At 41.8% G+C, this 13,812-nt stretch overlaps 1 non-coding gene across 1 annotated transcript; it reads left to right on the forward strand.

The window, feature by feature from the left end:
* Window positions 1-13,410: 13,410 nt before the first annotated feature.
* On the forward strand, window positions 13,411-13,482 carry TRNAD-GUC. The gene has a single exon. It is a non-coding gene; the product is annotated as a tRNA-Asp (tRNA).
* The last annotated feature ends 330 nt before the right edge of the window (window positions 13,483-13,812 follow it).

Genomic DNA, 13,812 nt, shown 5'->3' on the forward strand with positions numbered 1-13,812 from the left:
TTCACAGTAACAGATGAAATTTGAGTATGATTGGAGGAGATGGGTCGTGATGATTCTGTAATTGGGAAATAAAATGGTTGCCTCTTTGCTAGTGATTCCAGCTGGATAAAGAAGAAACATGAATGAAATTGATGTTGGTGGTGTATGGAACAACTGTTTTTGCTGTAGAGGGTTTGACAACAACAAACATTACGCTAATTTCCTCCCCAATATTACAGCTTTAATTCCTATTTGATGGTTTGACAACAGAAAAATCTGGGGATTATCATATGGATCTGTTTTGGAGTTTTGATGTGGTACGAAATTGAATTTGAGATGAAAGATCTTGAAGAGAAATTAAACAACGAAAATACCAAGAAGAAATTGATCGAGTCAGAGCTGATTTAATTATTTTACCGGATGAATTAGATGGCTGCATTATCAGTAACAATGGTGGATTTGATTTCTGGGGTTAATTAAAGTTATGGTGTTGCTTAATGGAGGAAAAGGCCGGCGTACTGGTGAGAAGGAGGAGAACATTAGAGGGTATTTTCGGAAGATCATGAAAAACGTGCACAATTTATGCCAGCGTGCACAGGTGCCGACTCAGCTAACTGAGGAATGGACGCAAAAACTAACGTGGGGAGGGAACATTAATTTTAATCTTTTTGGAAAAAAAACGCTAATTAACAATCTTGGCAGGGGAGGAAACACAAAATAGTCCAAACATTTTTTTAGAATTTTACAACCAAATATGCATTACAATATCACAAACTTACGTGGAATCGTATAGCTAAGTAGACAAACCACGAGCATAATATATATTTGTTGCATAGTCTTTGTTGTTAAATTGTGATAGCTGACAGGTTTCCTATCTATCAAAATTAATTCACGTTCTCACTTTCCAAAAATATAAATTAAGCACAATGATAAGAACGAGTTCATTCTATTAGAGATTTTGGTTATTATTTGAATTCAAAGATTTATATAAAAAGGGATGATTTCTATGGGTTACTGATTTTAAATGAACCTACACTGATTTTATATGAATCGGCAAATAGATACGTAATTTCATATTTTATATGCTTTGGATAGCAATACCTTGCGAGTTCGACCGAGCAATGATCTAATAATCTCCCCCTTCGTCAATTTTAGTGACAAAACTATCAATACGTATGGATTAAAAAATAAATAAACTTTGTAGCTTATCATCTAAATGTTTGATCTCCTTGGTTCTTTAACATTACTCGAAATTTTCGTCACTTCCAAGTACTCCAGTGATTCTGAACGTGTTCAACCCAACATCATTGTTGTTGAAGATCCGTAGTCATAAAAATAACAAAACAATTGTTCTCAATCATTATTATATAGTGTCATAGTATTATTACACAATATCAAAGTTCAATTTATCACAACTTTGACAACAATATTATGGTGATATGTATAAGTCCCCCTTAGTCGATACTTCATCTCACGTGAAAACCACTCCTCCTTACATAATGATCCGTAAACGACATGTATTTGTAGTGTGAAGTACATATTAATTCTCCCCCTTTTTTTCAATAAAAATTGGCAAATGTACGAAAACTAATGAAATCATAATGAAATTCTCATAGAGATACTTCATGACTAAAAAACAACATAGCAACTTTGTTAAGATGCAATCATATATCTGAAACTAAATGCTTTCATCGAGGAGTTTATAAAGATACAAGATAACCCATATAATATTCCGCAGCCGCACTCCCCACAAAAATTTATCAATTAATTACAAGTTTAATTAAGAACTCTCCCCCATAAAATGTCATTCCAGAAAGAACAACAAGAGCGACCTTACTTTTGCATGAAAAGAAGAATTTCTTGGACATTAAAAAATAACATGAAGACATGAATTTGTATCCAAAATACTCAATTAAATTAACCACAAGAGAACCCATGATTAATTTCATCGGAGATGCCCAACATAAGAGAACTTACGGAGCCACACAATATATCACAAAAAGTGGATCAGGGACGACCAATACTGTGGAATATTCAACGATTCATTCTATTTTTCATCAACATTTGCATAATGATTTCATAGACTTAATCTTTGCAATCGAAAGTTCATCCTATCTTCCATCAATATTTGATAAAGACATAATAGGCTTAACTTTTGGCATATATGGGACAATCATAGTTCACTGACGCAAACACACATATCCCATAACATTATTTGCAATATATAAAACCAATAAAGATTAATACTGCAAAATCATCTTCCAAATAAACTTTAGAATTTGAATAAATAAATCAAAAAACATTGCAAGATGCAAAATGTTGGCAATAGCTATGTGTACTCACACTAATTGTTATTCCAAACCCTAGTTATTCTTCTTAAAACACAAGAATAAAATTCTCATAAGAAGTTTTCTAGAGATTAAGATCTCTAAAAAATTGTTATCGTCCTCGAACTCCTTGTCGTCAACAGACATTGGAACATAAGGTTCATGAAGAAAGTAGTCAATGCCAACGAACCTCCTTGACTGATGACGAAACAGGGCCTTCTGAATTTCAAAAGTTCTAAAAACAATAGCCTATTCTAAAAACAAGATAAAACAAAGACAGTATGAAGAAAAAGGGATTGGTGGTGATAATTACCAGAGAGAAACACAAATGGAACAAGAAGAAAGGGAAGGTGCACAAAGTTTTTCATTAATTTCAAAAACGGATACACGCGGGGAATCTTCAAAGAACAACATTTTTCTATTTTTCAATTACCATCGAGACAGATTCGATCAAACCCAATATCTAGACTACAAGCTCCACGAGTACATAACATTTTTCTAAAGGCTTGGAAGACTGCCACGCTTTGTCAAACCTATATACTGACAATAAGTAACAACTTCCCGTCAATTCTTCCTAGAAGCGTTTCCAGACACCTTGCTGGAAAATGATTCTCAACTCTTGAAAATTTTGTTGTATGTCATGGGTAAAAGAATATTTTCCTTGAAGCCTCCAAGAGTGTATCGATTAACATTTTGATGTATACAATGGATTCAAAAAATAAATCGTAACCATTGCAATAATGACATAGATAATTTTTGATGGTGGTTTTTAGTTTAGGGTTAAAATAGTAAAACCTTACATCTGACATGACGTCACTACAACCACTAGCGTATTTATTGAATCATTCAACATACCTAAGTAAGAATTATCAGGGTACCTTTTTTTTATATACATGTGTCATGTTCCACGACATAATTAGTATTGACCGACATCATCCCCGTACATACCAAACCCTAATTCTCATGCTACTGCGCCAAGGCATGCCAACCATGCCAGCCGCACCACTGTGCCAACGGAAAACCATGCCAGCCACATCTCCGCGTCAAGGCATGCCAACCATGCCATCCGCACCACTGTGCCAATGAAAAACCATGCCAGCCGCATCTCCGCGCCAAGGCATGCAAACCATGCCAGCCGCATTACTGTGCCAATGAAAAACCATGCCATCCACATCTCCGAGCCAAGCCATGCCCGCCGCACCACTGTGCCAATGGCAAACCATGCCAGCCACATCTCCGCGCCAAGGCATGCCAACCATGCCAGCCGCACCACTCTGCCAATGGAAAACCATGCCAGCCACGTCTACCGCGCCAAGGCATGCCAACCATGCTAGCCGCACCATGCACCAATGACATGCCAAACCCTTGGCCCCACCATGCCAAGCCAACCGCACCTTGCCTTGGCCCCAACCATGCTAGCCGCACCATGCGCCAATGGCATGCCAAACACTTGGCCCCACCATGCCAAGCCAACCGCGCCTTGCCTTGGCCCAAACCATGCTAGCCGCACCATGAGCCAATGGCATGCCAAACCCTTGGCCCCACCATGCCAAGCCAACCGCACCTTGCCTTGGCCCCACCATGCCAAGCCGTCCGTACCAACTCTTGGCCCAACTATGCCAAGCCATCTGTGCCATTGGCCTTGGCCCCACCATGCCGACCTTCCCCATGCGGCTACCAAAATGAAGGTGTACGACAATCAACGACCACCATTCCATCCTGGATCCAAATCCTAGCCGTCCAAGGTCGCCAAACAGCGCATGGTAACCTTTGGCCCAAAACCCTAGTTTTGGCCACGCCAAACCGCGCCAAGGCATACCATGCCACATGTGCCAATGGCATGCCAACCACCTTTCCGCGCCACACCATGCCGGCCTTCCCTATGCGGCTACCAAAACGAAGGCGTGCGATGATCAACGACCACCCTTCCATCCTAGATGCAAATCCTAGCCGTCCAAGGTCGCATGGTAACCTTTGGCCCAAAATCCTAGTTTTGGCCACGCCAAACCGCGCCAAGGCATGCCATGCCACATGTGCCAATGGCGTGCCAGCCACCTTGCCGCACCATACCATGCCGGCCTTCCCTATGCGGCTACCAAAACGAAGGCGCTACGATCAACGACCGCCCTTCCATCCTGGATGCAAATCCTAGCCGTCCAAGGTCGCCAAACAACGCATGGTAACGTTTGGCCCTAGTTTGGTCGCGCCTAAACAAATCCAAAACCCTAGCTTTTGGACCCGCCTAACTTGGGCCACATTAAAGCCATACTGATCATACTTTCATGCCACTGGCTACCAAACGAAAGGTTGCAATAATCAACGACCACCCTTCCATACTAGATGCAAATCCTAGCCGTCCAAGGTCGCAAAAAAACGCATGGTAACCTTTGGCCCAAAACCCTAGTTTGGCCATGCCAAACCGCGCCAAGGCATGCCATGCTACATGTGCCAAATGGCATGCCAATCACCTTGCCGCGCCATACCATGCCGAACTTCCCTATGCGGATACCAAAACCAAGGCCTGCAACAATCAATGACCACTTTTTCATCTAAGATGCAGATCTTAGCCGTCCAAGGTTACCAGCTAACACATGGAAACCTTTGGGCCTAGTTTGGTCGCGCCTAAACAAAGCCAAAACCCTAACTTTTGGCCGCGCCTAAACTGGGCCACATTAAAGCCATACTGATCATACTTTCATGCCACTGGCTACCAAACGAAAGGTTGCAATAATCAACGGCTACCTTCCTCTTAAGATGCAAAATCTCGACCGTTAAAGGTAACCACCGAGATGGCAAGTCTCCCAAGATAAACTTGCCAGACAACAACAACATGCTACATGTTTTCCACGAAAACACTCGAGACATCAACACATGTCACAAACTGGGGGATGTTCATTGGGTATTGGTTTGGCGGTTTACAGCGTGCGGCGTACACTACGCTCGTTATAAGAAAGTGTCATAAGGATGAGGCGGTTAGTAAATACAGGGAGTAATGGTGAAACTATTTCTTTTATGAAACATCAATTCCAAGCGTTACTGGTTACCACCTCCTCCCATTTACTCACCTGTTTTCCATTTCTTAATGAAACTAGAGTACGTTTTACTTCGACTTGCATAAATAGGCATTACCTATTTCCACCGAACAACAAGTGCTGGCCAGGAGCGTACAACAATCAGAAAATGTTTGCTAGCTTTCCCATATGTTAGCTTCCCACTTTCTGATACAAGTCACAAAACAACTACTCTTCCAGAATCAACTATTCTGGTATCAACAATCTTTTCGCTTCCCTCCCCAAAACCAACCCTTCTCCTCCACTTTGTGACCGAAGCAAGTCTGGAACGACCATTTCTTGGTTTAGGCCGAACTTGTACATATTGATCTCTCGAATCTAAAGTACTCCCTTGTAGTACATTGTTTAGGGTTAAATTTGTTTCTCACCCACATCACAGGAAATTACCGAAACCAGCAGAAACTGTTTTCACCCTCAAACAATTGGAGACCACAGTGGGAGATTGGTCTTTCGGTTACAATGTCAATTTCCAATCCTCGATCTCATACTTCAACCCAGACGTCAGGACGGTAGAGGCAAACGATCCGCTCAGGGATCGACGACTCATCTACCAGACGGCTCGATACGATCCTCTCAAGGATCGACGACTTAGTTACCAAACGACCCGATTACCAATCATAACACGACAAGGGGCGACTGGGGATTTCCCAGAGGTTAAAAGCGAACGATCCGCCCAGGGATTGACGACTCAATTATCTAGTGACTCAGGGACGACTGGGGACTTTCCACAATTGCGGTGCTTCTCACAAAACTCGGAATTGCACCTGACTCATTTTTCATTAGCATATCCAAAAAACCGAGTAAGTCTTGCCTAGATAAAATACATGGTTTAGTATTTCAAGTTTTCACGGGAATGATAAAACCAATAGCCATGTTATGTTTCATCCCATGTCATCTACCGACACGCAACGTTCATGGTTCCATATCTTCCCTGGGATGTTTTTGTCACTTACAATCATAACCAAAAACGACATCATCCTAAAACATTTCATCCCGGATAATAATCCAAAACCCTTATAGGTAACACTTGTCTATCAACCCAAAAATCAAGAAAATCAAAACCATAAAGCCAGGTGTTTCATTTGCCTTTCAAAAAAAAAAACGAAACAGAAGAATTTCAGAAGATAGAAGTGCATTCAAAGGAAGACATTCAACGGTGTTTTGATCTTCTCGAAGAAGGCGTCTTTCGTCATTTGGAGGACCTATTGTTTCAGCTCCAACTCTTTGGACAGCCTTTCGGCCTCCGCTTCTTGTTGTTTGACCACATCTGCAGAAGGACCTTCGGTCACCTTGTCCTGCAACTTTTGGATCTCAGAGAAACCCTAACGCCCAGTTCCTCGTGGAATCAGTCACCTACCCGTACGTACCTGCTTTGCATGATAATGATTACCAGTCACTATTCATGAGGTAGCCGACGCTACTATAGTGATATTCGAAGAGAAGAACAATATTTCTACAGATTCATGGAAGGCATACCAATTGCTAGGATTTTCCCCAAAACAAGAAAACAAATTGTAAGAGAAACGCTGGAGTACATAGCTGGAATACGCTTGCCCACTTTATTGCTACCGCTAACACCAGGACGTGAGAACAAAGATACGAGATAAAAAGGAGAGCCAACCCCTTTCATACGCATAACATTTTTGGAATTTGAATAAGGAAATGATTTCCTATTTGATCTACGTATGTAAAGAGGAAACTGGGCCCGCAATAACAAGTCCGCGCCACGCCAAGCCAGCACCGTGCAAAGCCAACACCGTGCCAAGCCAACAATCCGCGCCATGCCCAGCCAACATTCCGCACCATACCAAATCCAAGACAGCGTCCACGCCAAGCCATCTCCCATTCCAAGCGGATCCATTGCTAACAACTTGCATCCTTCCAGCGCCAACAACTTGCATCCTTCCAGCGCTAACAACTTGCATCTTTCCACCGCCAGCAGCTTGCATCCTTCCGGCGTTGCCTTTTGAACGCCCTGTAGAATGGAATCAACAATCTAATTTCATCACACGTAAAGATCAGGAACGACTTCTCCAAAATCGAAGCAAAGAAAATCAGCAACCCCCCTGAGTTCACAAAGACTCTCTTCCTGTCAGAAGTTGCATGATTTCCGTGGACTTCGCCCACAAAATCGTGTAGTCTATGATGAAACACTTATGTGAGATTCTGTAGGCGCAACGTCAAGACATATTTGCATCCCTAAACCGCACTGCATCAGGGAAGCAGCTGTTTCCAACCAGAGAAGCTGTTCCCAAACCCTAACCTCTCATGGAAAGCACGATTGATAGATGGAACTGGGGACTCCTAACCATTGTTAGATTGAAGGGTGTCCAGTTTGACAGCACACTGATTAACGTAGCCGCTCCGCTTCAACGTTCGCTCCAACAGCTGCTTCACTTCAACGTCCTCCAGCAGCGGCTCTGCTTCAACGTTCGCCCCGACAGCCGCTCCGCTTCAACGCCCGCTCAAGCAGCCGCTCCGCTTCAGCATTCTCTCCATAAGCTGCTCCATAATCTGAAGTTGAAGCTTCAGAGTTTGGCTCCTTAAGTTTCAACATTCTTTCCAAGAGCCGAAGCTGCTTCAATGCCGTTTCTTCCTGCAAAGGGTCGTACCACCACGTTTTTCATGTCAGGGATCATGAACACAGCCAGCCAACCTTCGTAGTCATGACCGCCTTTTGATCCATCTCGCCAAAACTCGTGATCATGGACAGTTTGCTCGCTTACGCGTCCAACCAATCCTTTTACTTCCATGGATGCCCATACAATTCCAGCCAACCTACTTTGCTACCACGACAATGTAGTCTCTTCTGATTACATCTACTACCAAGAACTGTTCCGCTCATTTGTTGATACCACCCAGAGCTTCACCACAGCAGTAATCACTACAAAAGTAACCTGTACACCTCCATGTTTTAAGTTCCACGTGAAAGAAGTAACAAAATCACCAGTACGAACGCACGATGGTGATGTCTTTATCATGGTCAACCCACTGACCATACAAGATGGAAACATGTAAACCGTACTTGGGGACTGAGGATATACACGGAATCCCTTCATTGTCAAAGCTCAGAAGACACGTTCAACCAAAAGGTCATAGCCACAACAAGGTCATCTACTCTTCAAGGGTGCAGCGCAAGAAAATCATCACCTATCTGTCCAGAAGACGCCTTCAACACTTTACAAGGCCGCGGTGGATCCCAAGCCTGCTCAAAGGAAAACAACTTCAGAAACTGAAGAAAAATGCGACTGGGGACTGCTCATCGCAGTCCATCCCGACGACCATCAAAGACTCATGAGATAACTCCAGAGACGCGGCTGAAACATTTTCTTGAAGAAACAGAGGGATCTATGATAAACAACATAACTCTCTCATTCATACCACTTCACTATCCAGGATATTTCATCATGTGATATTTTGATCACCCCAGCGTCACATCCAGAAGAGTACGATAAGCTTATATCAAATCCCGTGGACGTGGATTCAAGGAGATGCAATGAAAGTAGGATACACATGGGGACTACCAACATGGGACGCTTTCACTCCCCTCAACCAGGTTATTTCTGATTTTAACATCATCACTGTCGAAGTTTTACGAGCCGCAGGAATTTCTCAACATGAAGCCGTACATGTGCACCGAAGACTCCAAATGCACGCCACAAAGATACATTCACATATTCGGCCAAGCAATCAGATCTAACAGAAGCATAACTGGGGACTGCATACCCTATCCCATTCCACACGATAGTCCAAGATTCGGAAGATGGTTCGAAGGATGCCACTTGGAACCAAGTCCTTGAAGACTTGATAGTAACGTATCGCTAACGGAACGTCTCCCAACTTATCTATTTCATCCAGTGTCTCCGGAAGATTTCAACCTATACAAGCATCCACAACATATTCTCATCGCGATCAGAGGGTCCAGGCACTGAACAACCTAATATCAAGGATGGACCGAAAACGCAACTACATCCATCCGTCCTAAGAATGCAATGGAGTTTGATAAATTTTGGAATCCAATGGAGAGACACTGCAGACGAAAGCACGGATCCGGACGAGCAACAGAAAACAGAAGAAGGTCAATATCTCTTTTCATGCGGATGGAGTTTCTAAAGTTTGAAAAAAATAAAGATTCCTTCTTCCTCCATGAAACGGATAACTGGGCGTGACTATGCTACCTCGGGCCCGCAACATCCCTCCTAAATTCTTCCTGAATTTCACCGTCGAGCTGTTTTCACCACCCGAACAAGCTCAAAACCAAAATATTCCCGCGTAAGAAGATAGTAAATTCTTTTCTGTTCATAATGGAGGTGCGGACCGTCAAAGTCTGAGTTCGTACAAGAATTCTACAGGGATTCTAGTAAGGGGCGCTAATTAGGGTTGCAGCATGCTAAAAAGTGAAGCAAGTTGTTACCTTCCCGAAGCCAGTCGTCACCTTCCCAAGGAACTGAAGCAAGTTGTTATCTTCCTGAAGCCATTCGTCACCTTCCCAGGAAACTGAAGCAAGTTGTTACCTTCCCGAAGCCTGTCGTCACCTTCCCAGGGAACTGAAGCAAGTTGTTATCTTCCCGAAGCCAGTCGTCACCTTCCCAGGGAACTGAAGCAAGTTGTTATCTTCCCAAACCAAGTCATCATCTTCCCACGGAACTAAAGAAAGCTGCCATCATTCCACGGTCCCGCAATTCTTTCTGAATTTTAGTGTCGAGATGTTTTCACCTCCCGAACGAGCTCAAAACCTAAATATTCTCCAGATGGGAGATATGAAATTATTTTCCGTTCAGAATGGAGAGGCAGACCGTCAAAATACGAGTTCGTATGAGAATTCTACACTGATTCTAGTAAAGGACGCTAATTTGGGTTTTGACATGCCAAACCCTAATTCAGGCAAAGTTGTCATCATCACATGAAACTGAAGCCGGTCGTCATCCTTCCACGGAACTGAACCCAATATTCATCTTTCTAAGGAACTCAAGCTAGCTCCACTCCAAGCCGAGCAACGCAAGAAGCTCCATTTAAAGATGATCAATGCTGACGGCTCCCTTTCCAATCCGACCAGCGCCTGCGGCTCCATTTAAATTTTGTTATAGTATTTTTCAAGAGGTAGGTAAAAGTTCGTTGCTCGGACTTGAATAGATTTTAAAACGAAAACATATGTACAAATTTGTCACAAGATGTTCGAGAGGTATTGGGACTAAGGACTTGGCCAATTCTTCATGCATGTGGTATATTTTATTTATTCTTAACAATTACTGCTCAAAACATAAATATATGGACTCTTATTTTTCCAAAATAGATTCTCAGAATATTAGTTATAAATCGTAAGCATGGGACATCAAACATTTAAGCAAGCATGCCGCATCAAATAAAATGATAACTAATTAATTAAAATCATTTTTCAATTTTTAATCAGTGCAAAAGTCATAAAAAGAATAAATTAAATTTACCACAATGACGAAAATAGACTCCCTCCGTCGTCCCAATGTTGGGTTTAGCTCCTCATATTAATCATAATCTCAAAATGTTTTATTATTGCTCCAAAGTTGATTACAATTGAGTAAACAATGCAACAGAGAAATCGCAACAGCAGTTCCTGTTGCGAAGACGATGTTGGACTGTTACAGAGAAACAAATGATGACGGAAAATTAAATGCTGTGGTTTACTTCTCTGTTGCAAAATATGATGAAGAAACTGTTGCGATGAAGATAAACGTTGCAGAGCAGTTGAAGAAACAGTTGCAAATGGATGAAGGAACCGTGGCCGATTCCTTGTTCTTCACGGGCAGCAGCAGCAGCAGCAACAGAGTTCTGAAAACTCTGATTTCTGCTCCTCTGGCCCTCCTTTCGACTCCCAACTCTCGACATCCTCTCTAGTACTCCCAGGGAACATATTTATACACCTACAGCTTGTTGAATCTCCCTCAATTACTCCATATAATTCTCTTTAACTCGGCAGTAAAGAAAAATATTCTTGGGAATATTTTCTTTCCATTCTTGCTCTGGTACGCATAGATTTCCATATTGGTCACTCTAGAAGTGTTTAAACACGACCCAAAACGTTGCTAGAGCCCTCATGCATGAGAAGAACACGCTCAAATCTTCTCCAATCCCGTGTCCAACCCGTGTTTCCCTGTTTTGCTTCCGTGAATTGTCCAGCTAATTATGGCCAAATTTGATCGAACCAAAAGCCTAAAACGTGTTCCTTAACCTATATCACATCTTCCTACCAAGTTTGAGCCATTGAATCGCACCACAACACCTTCATTTTGTCGATTGAAATTCTGCCAGTTGATGAACCAATTTTCCCGCCAAAAAGTTTATTTGAATTTGAGAAGAAGGTGCCCCTTATCCAGAGTGCTGGGGTGCGAATAGTAATTTGGGTGGAAATAGTAATTTTGGGGTGGAAATGATAATTTTTCTGGGATCCTCCGGTACATTTCTGGGACGTTTCCGGTGCATTTCTGGGGTGCCTTTCAGTGCATTTCTCCGGGGTGTAAAACATTACTTATTGAGCAACTCTTTCTACACAAGGGGTATTTCTCCAAAAACACCTAAACAAACATAAAAACACCACAATAAGCAAAAATGGGTACTAACAAAATACACAAAAGAGATGAAAATAGACACATAAATGCGTCTATCAAATACCCCCAAACTTATTATTTGCTAGTCCTCGAGCAAAATTTATTCTTGAAAAGTGACCGAGTTAATCTCGGGTGGGTTTATCAGAGGTGTACCCACAAAAACCAATACTCCAGACCCTAGCTATCTACGAAAAATCTTGGAAAGCACTAAAGAACCTCCTTGGTTGGCATACAATTATTGACTTTAAGAGGAAGAACCCTGATGCGAAATTCCAATTGCTGTACACGAGTTTGCACTGAAGCATACTAAAATTCATATAAGTGACAGAGCTCTACTAAGATAGTTTCATGATGGACATCATACTCGGAGTCAGACTAATCACATGAAAAGATTAAGAAGATGGAAAGAAAAATGTAGATGGTTGAAAAGCGAACGGTGTTTCCCATATCTGTCTGAAGGCCTCTGCCAAGATGAACCTAACCTAAATGACTGAGATACCGGTCTGACTAATATTAACACACTGGCATATACAAGGGAACCAGTAGTTAATAACTTAAATCTAGATCAACAAACTGGCAAATACAAGGGAACCAGCAGTTGACTACACATAACAATAACCATTTTTTTTTTTAACTTAACGGCATGAATAGATCTTTTGGATCCAAGCGCATGCTTCTTGTCAGCAGATTACACGATAGTTCCCACGGGTCCTGCATTCCACGCTTGCTTAGGCGACGGAAACAGGGAGAACACACGCATATTGCTATCCAAGTGTTAATACTTATTCCGATTGGTCTAACTGGTCTGGTTTTTTTTTTGGGTAACTCAGTTACTCTATTTCACCCTAGCAAAGGTAACAACTTGAATCGTGTGCCCCACCAAATCACTTGAAACAAAAGAAAACTAAAAATAGAAAGTGAAAAGGACTCGACGAGATATGGCGAAACTATCATGTTATTTCTAACACCTGAGCTCTGTGCTTTTATGAATAGACTCTATAGATGTTTCCATCTAGTCAGATTGGTTCCTCAACTCCTAAAACAAAAATGTTTCCATCCACTTAGATTGGTTAGTGCTATCCTTAATAGGCGTAAATTTCTAGGCTCTGGAGTTTATTTATTGCAACTAAAAAGTTTCTCCCATACCCCCAAACTTAAATCTAACATTGTCCTCAATGTTCTAAAGATGAAACTAAAAGCATGAACAAGGAGAAACTGTTACCATTTGAAGCGAAAGAGTTAAGGAAAGATATTACCGTGTTGCATGAGATTGGGTTACCTCCCAAGAAGTGCTAAGTTTAAAGTCTTCAGCCAGACGTGGGAAAGGTTTAGTCAACTCGAACCGTATAACAGTAGCCGGAATAACTGTGGGTCTTTAAAACCAAAAAGAGCTGACAAAAGGAAACTGCAGTGAACCAAGAAAATGTACAAGACTAGCCAGAATAACTGTGGGTCGTTGTAGTATAGTGGTAAGTATTCCCGCCTGTCACGCGGGTGACCCGGGTTCGATCCCCGGCAGCGGCGCCATTTTGTTATAGTATTTTTCAAGAGGTAAGTAAAATTTCGTTGCTCGGACTTGAATAGATTTTAAAACGAAAATATATGTACAAATTTGTCACAAGATGTTCGAGATGTATTGGGACTAAGGACTTGGCCAATTCTTCATGCATGTGGTATATTTTATTTATTCTTAACAATTACTGCTCAAAACATAAATATATGGACTCTTATTTTGCCAAAATAGATTCTCAGAATATTAGTTATAAATCGTAAGCATGGGACATCAAACATTTAAGCAAGCATGCCGCATCAAATAAAATGATAACTAATTAATTAAAATCATTTTTCAATTTT

The sequence above is a fragment of the Papaver somniferum genome, chromosome 8 (genome assembly GCF_003573695.1).
Source record: "Papaver somniferum cultivar HN1 chromosome 8, ASM357369v1, whole genome shotgun sequence".
Taxonomy (NCBI): domain Eukaryota; kingdom Viridiplantae; phylum Streptophyta; class Magnoliopsida; order Ranunculales; family Papaveraceae; genus Papaver; species Papaver somniferum.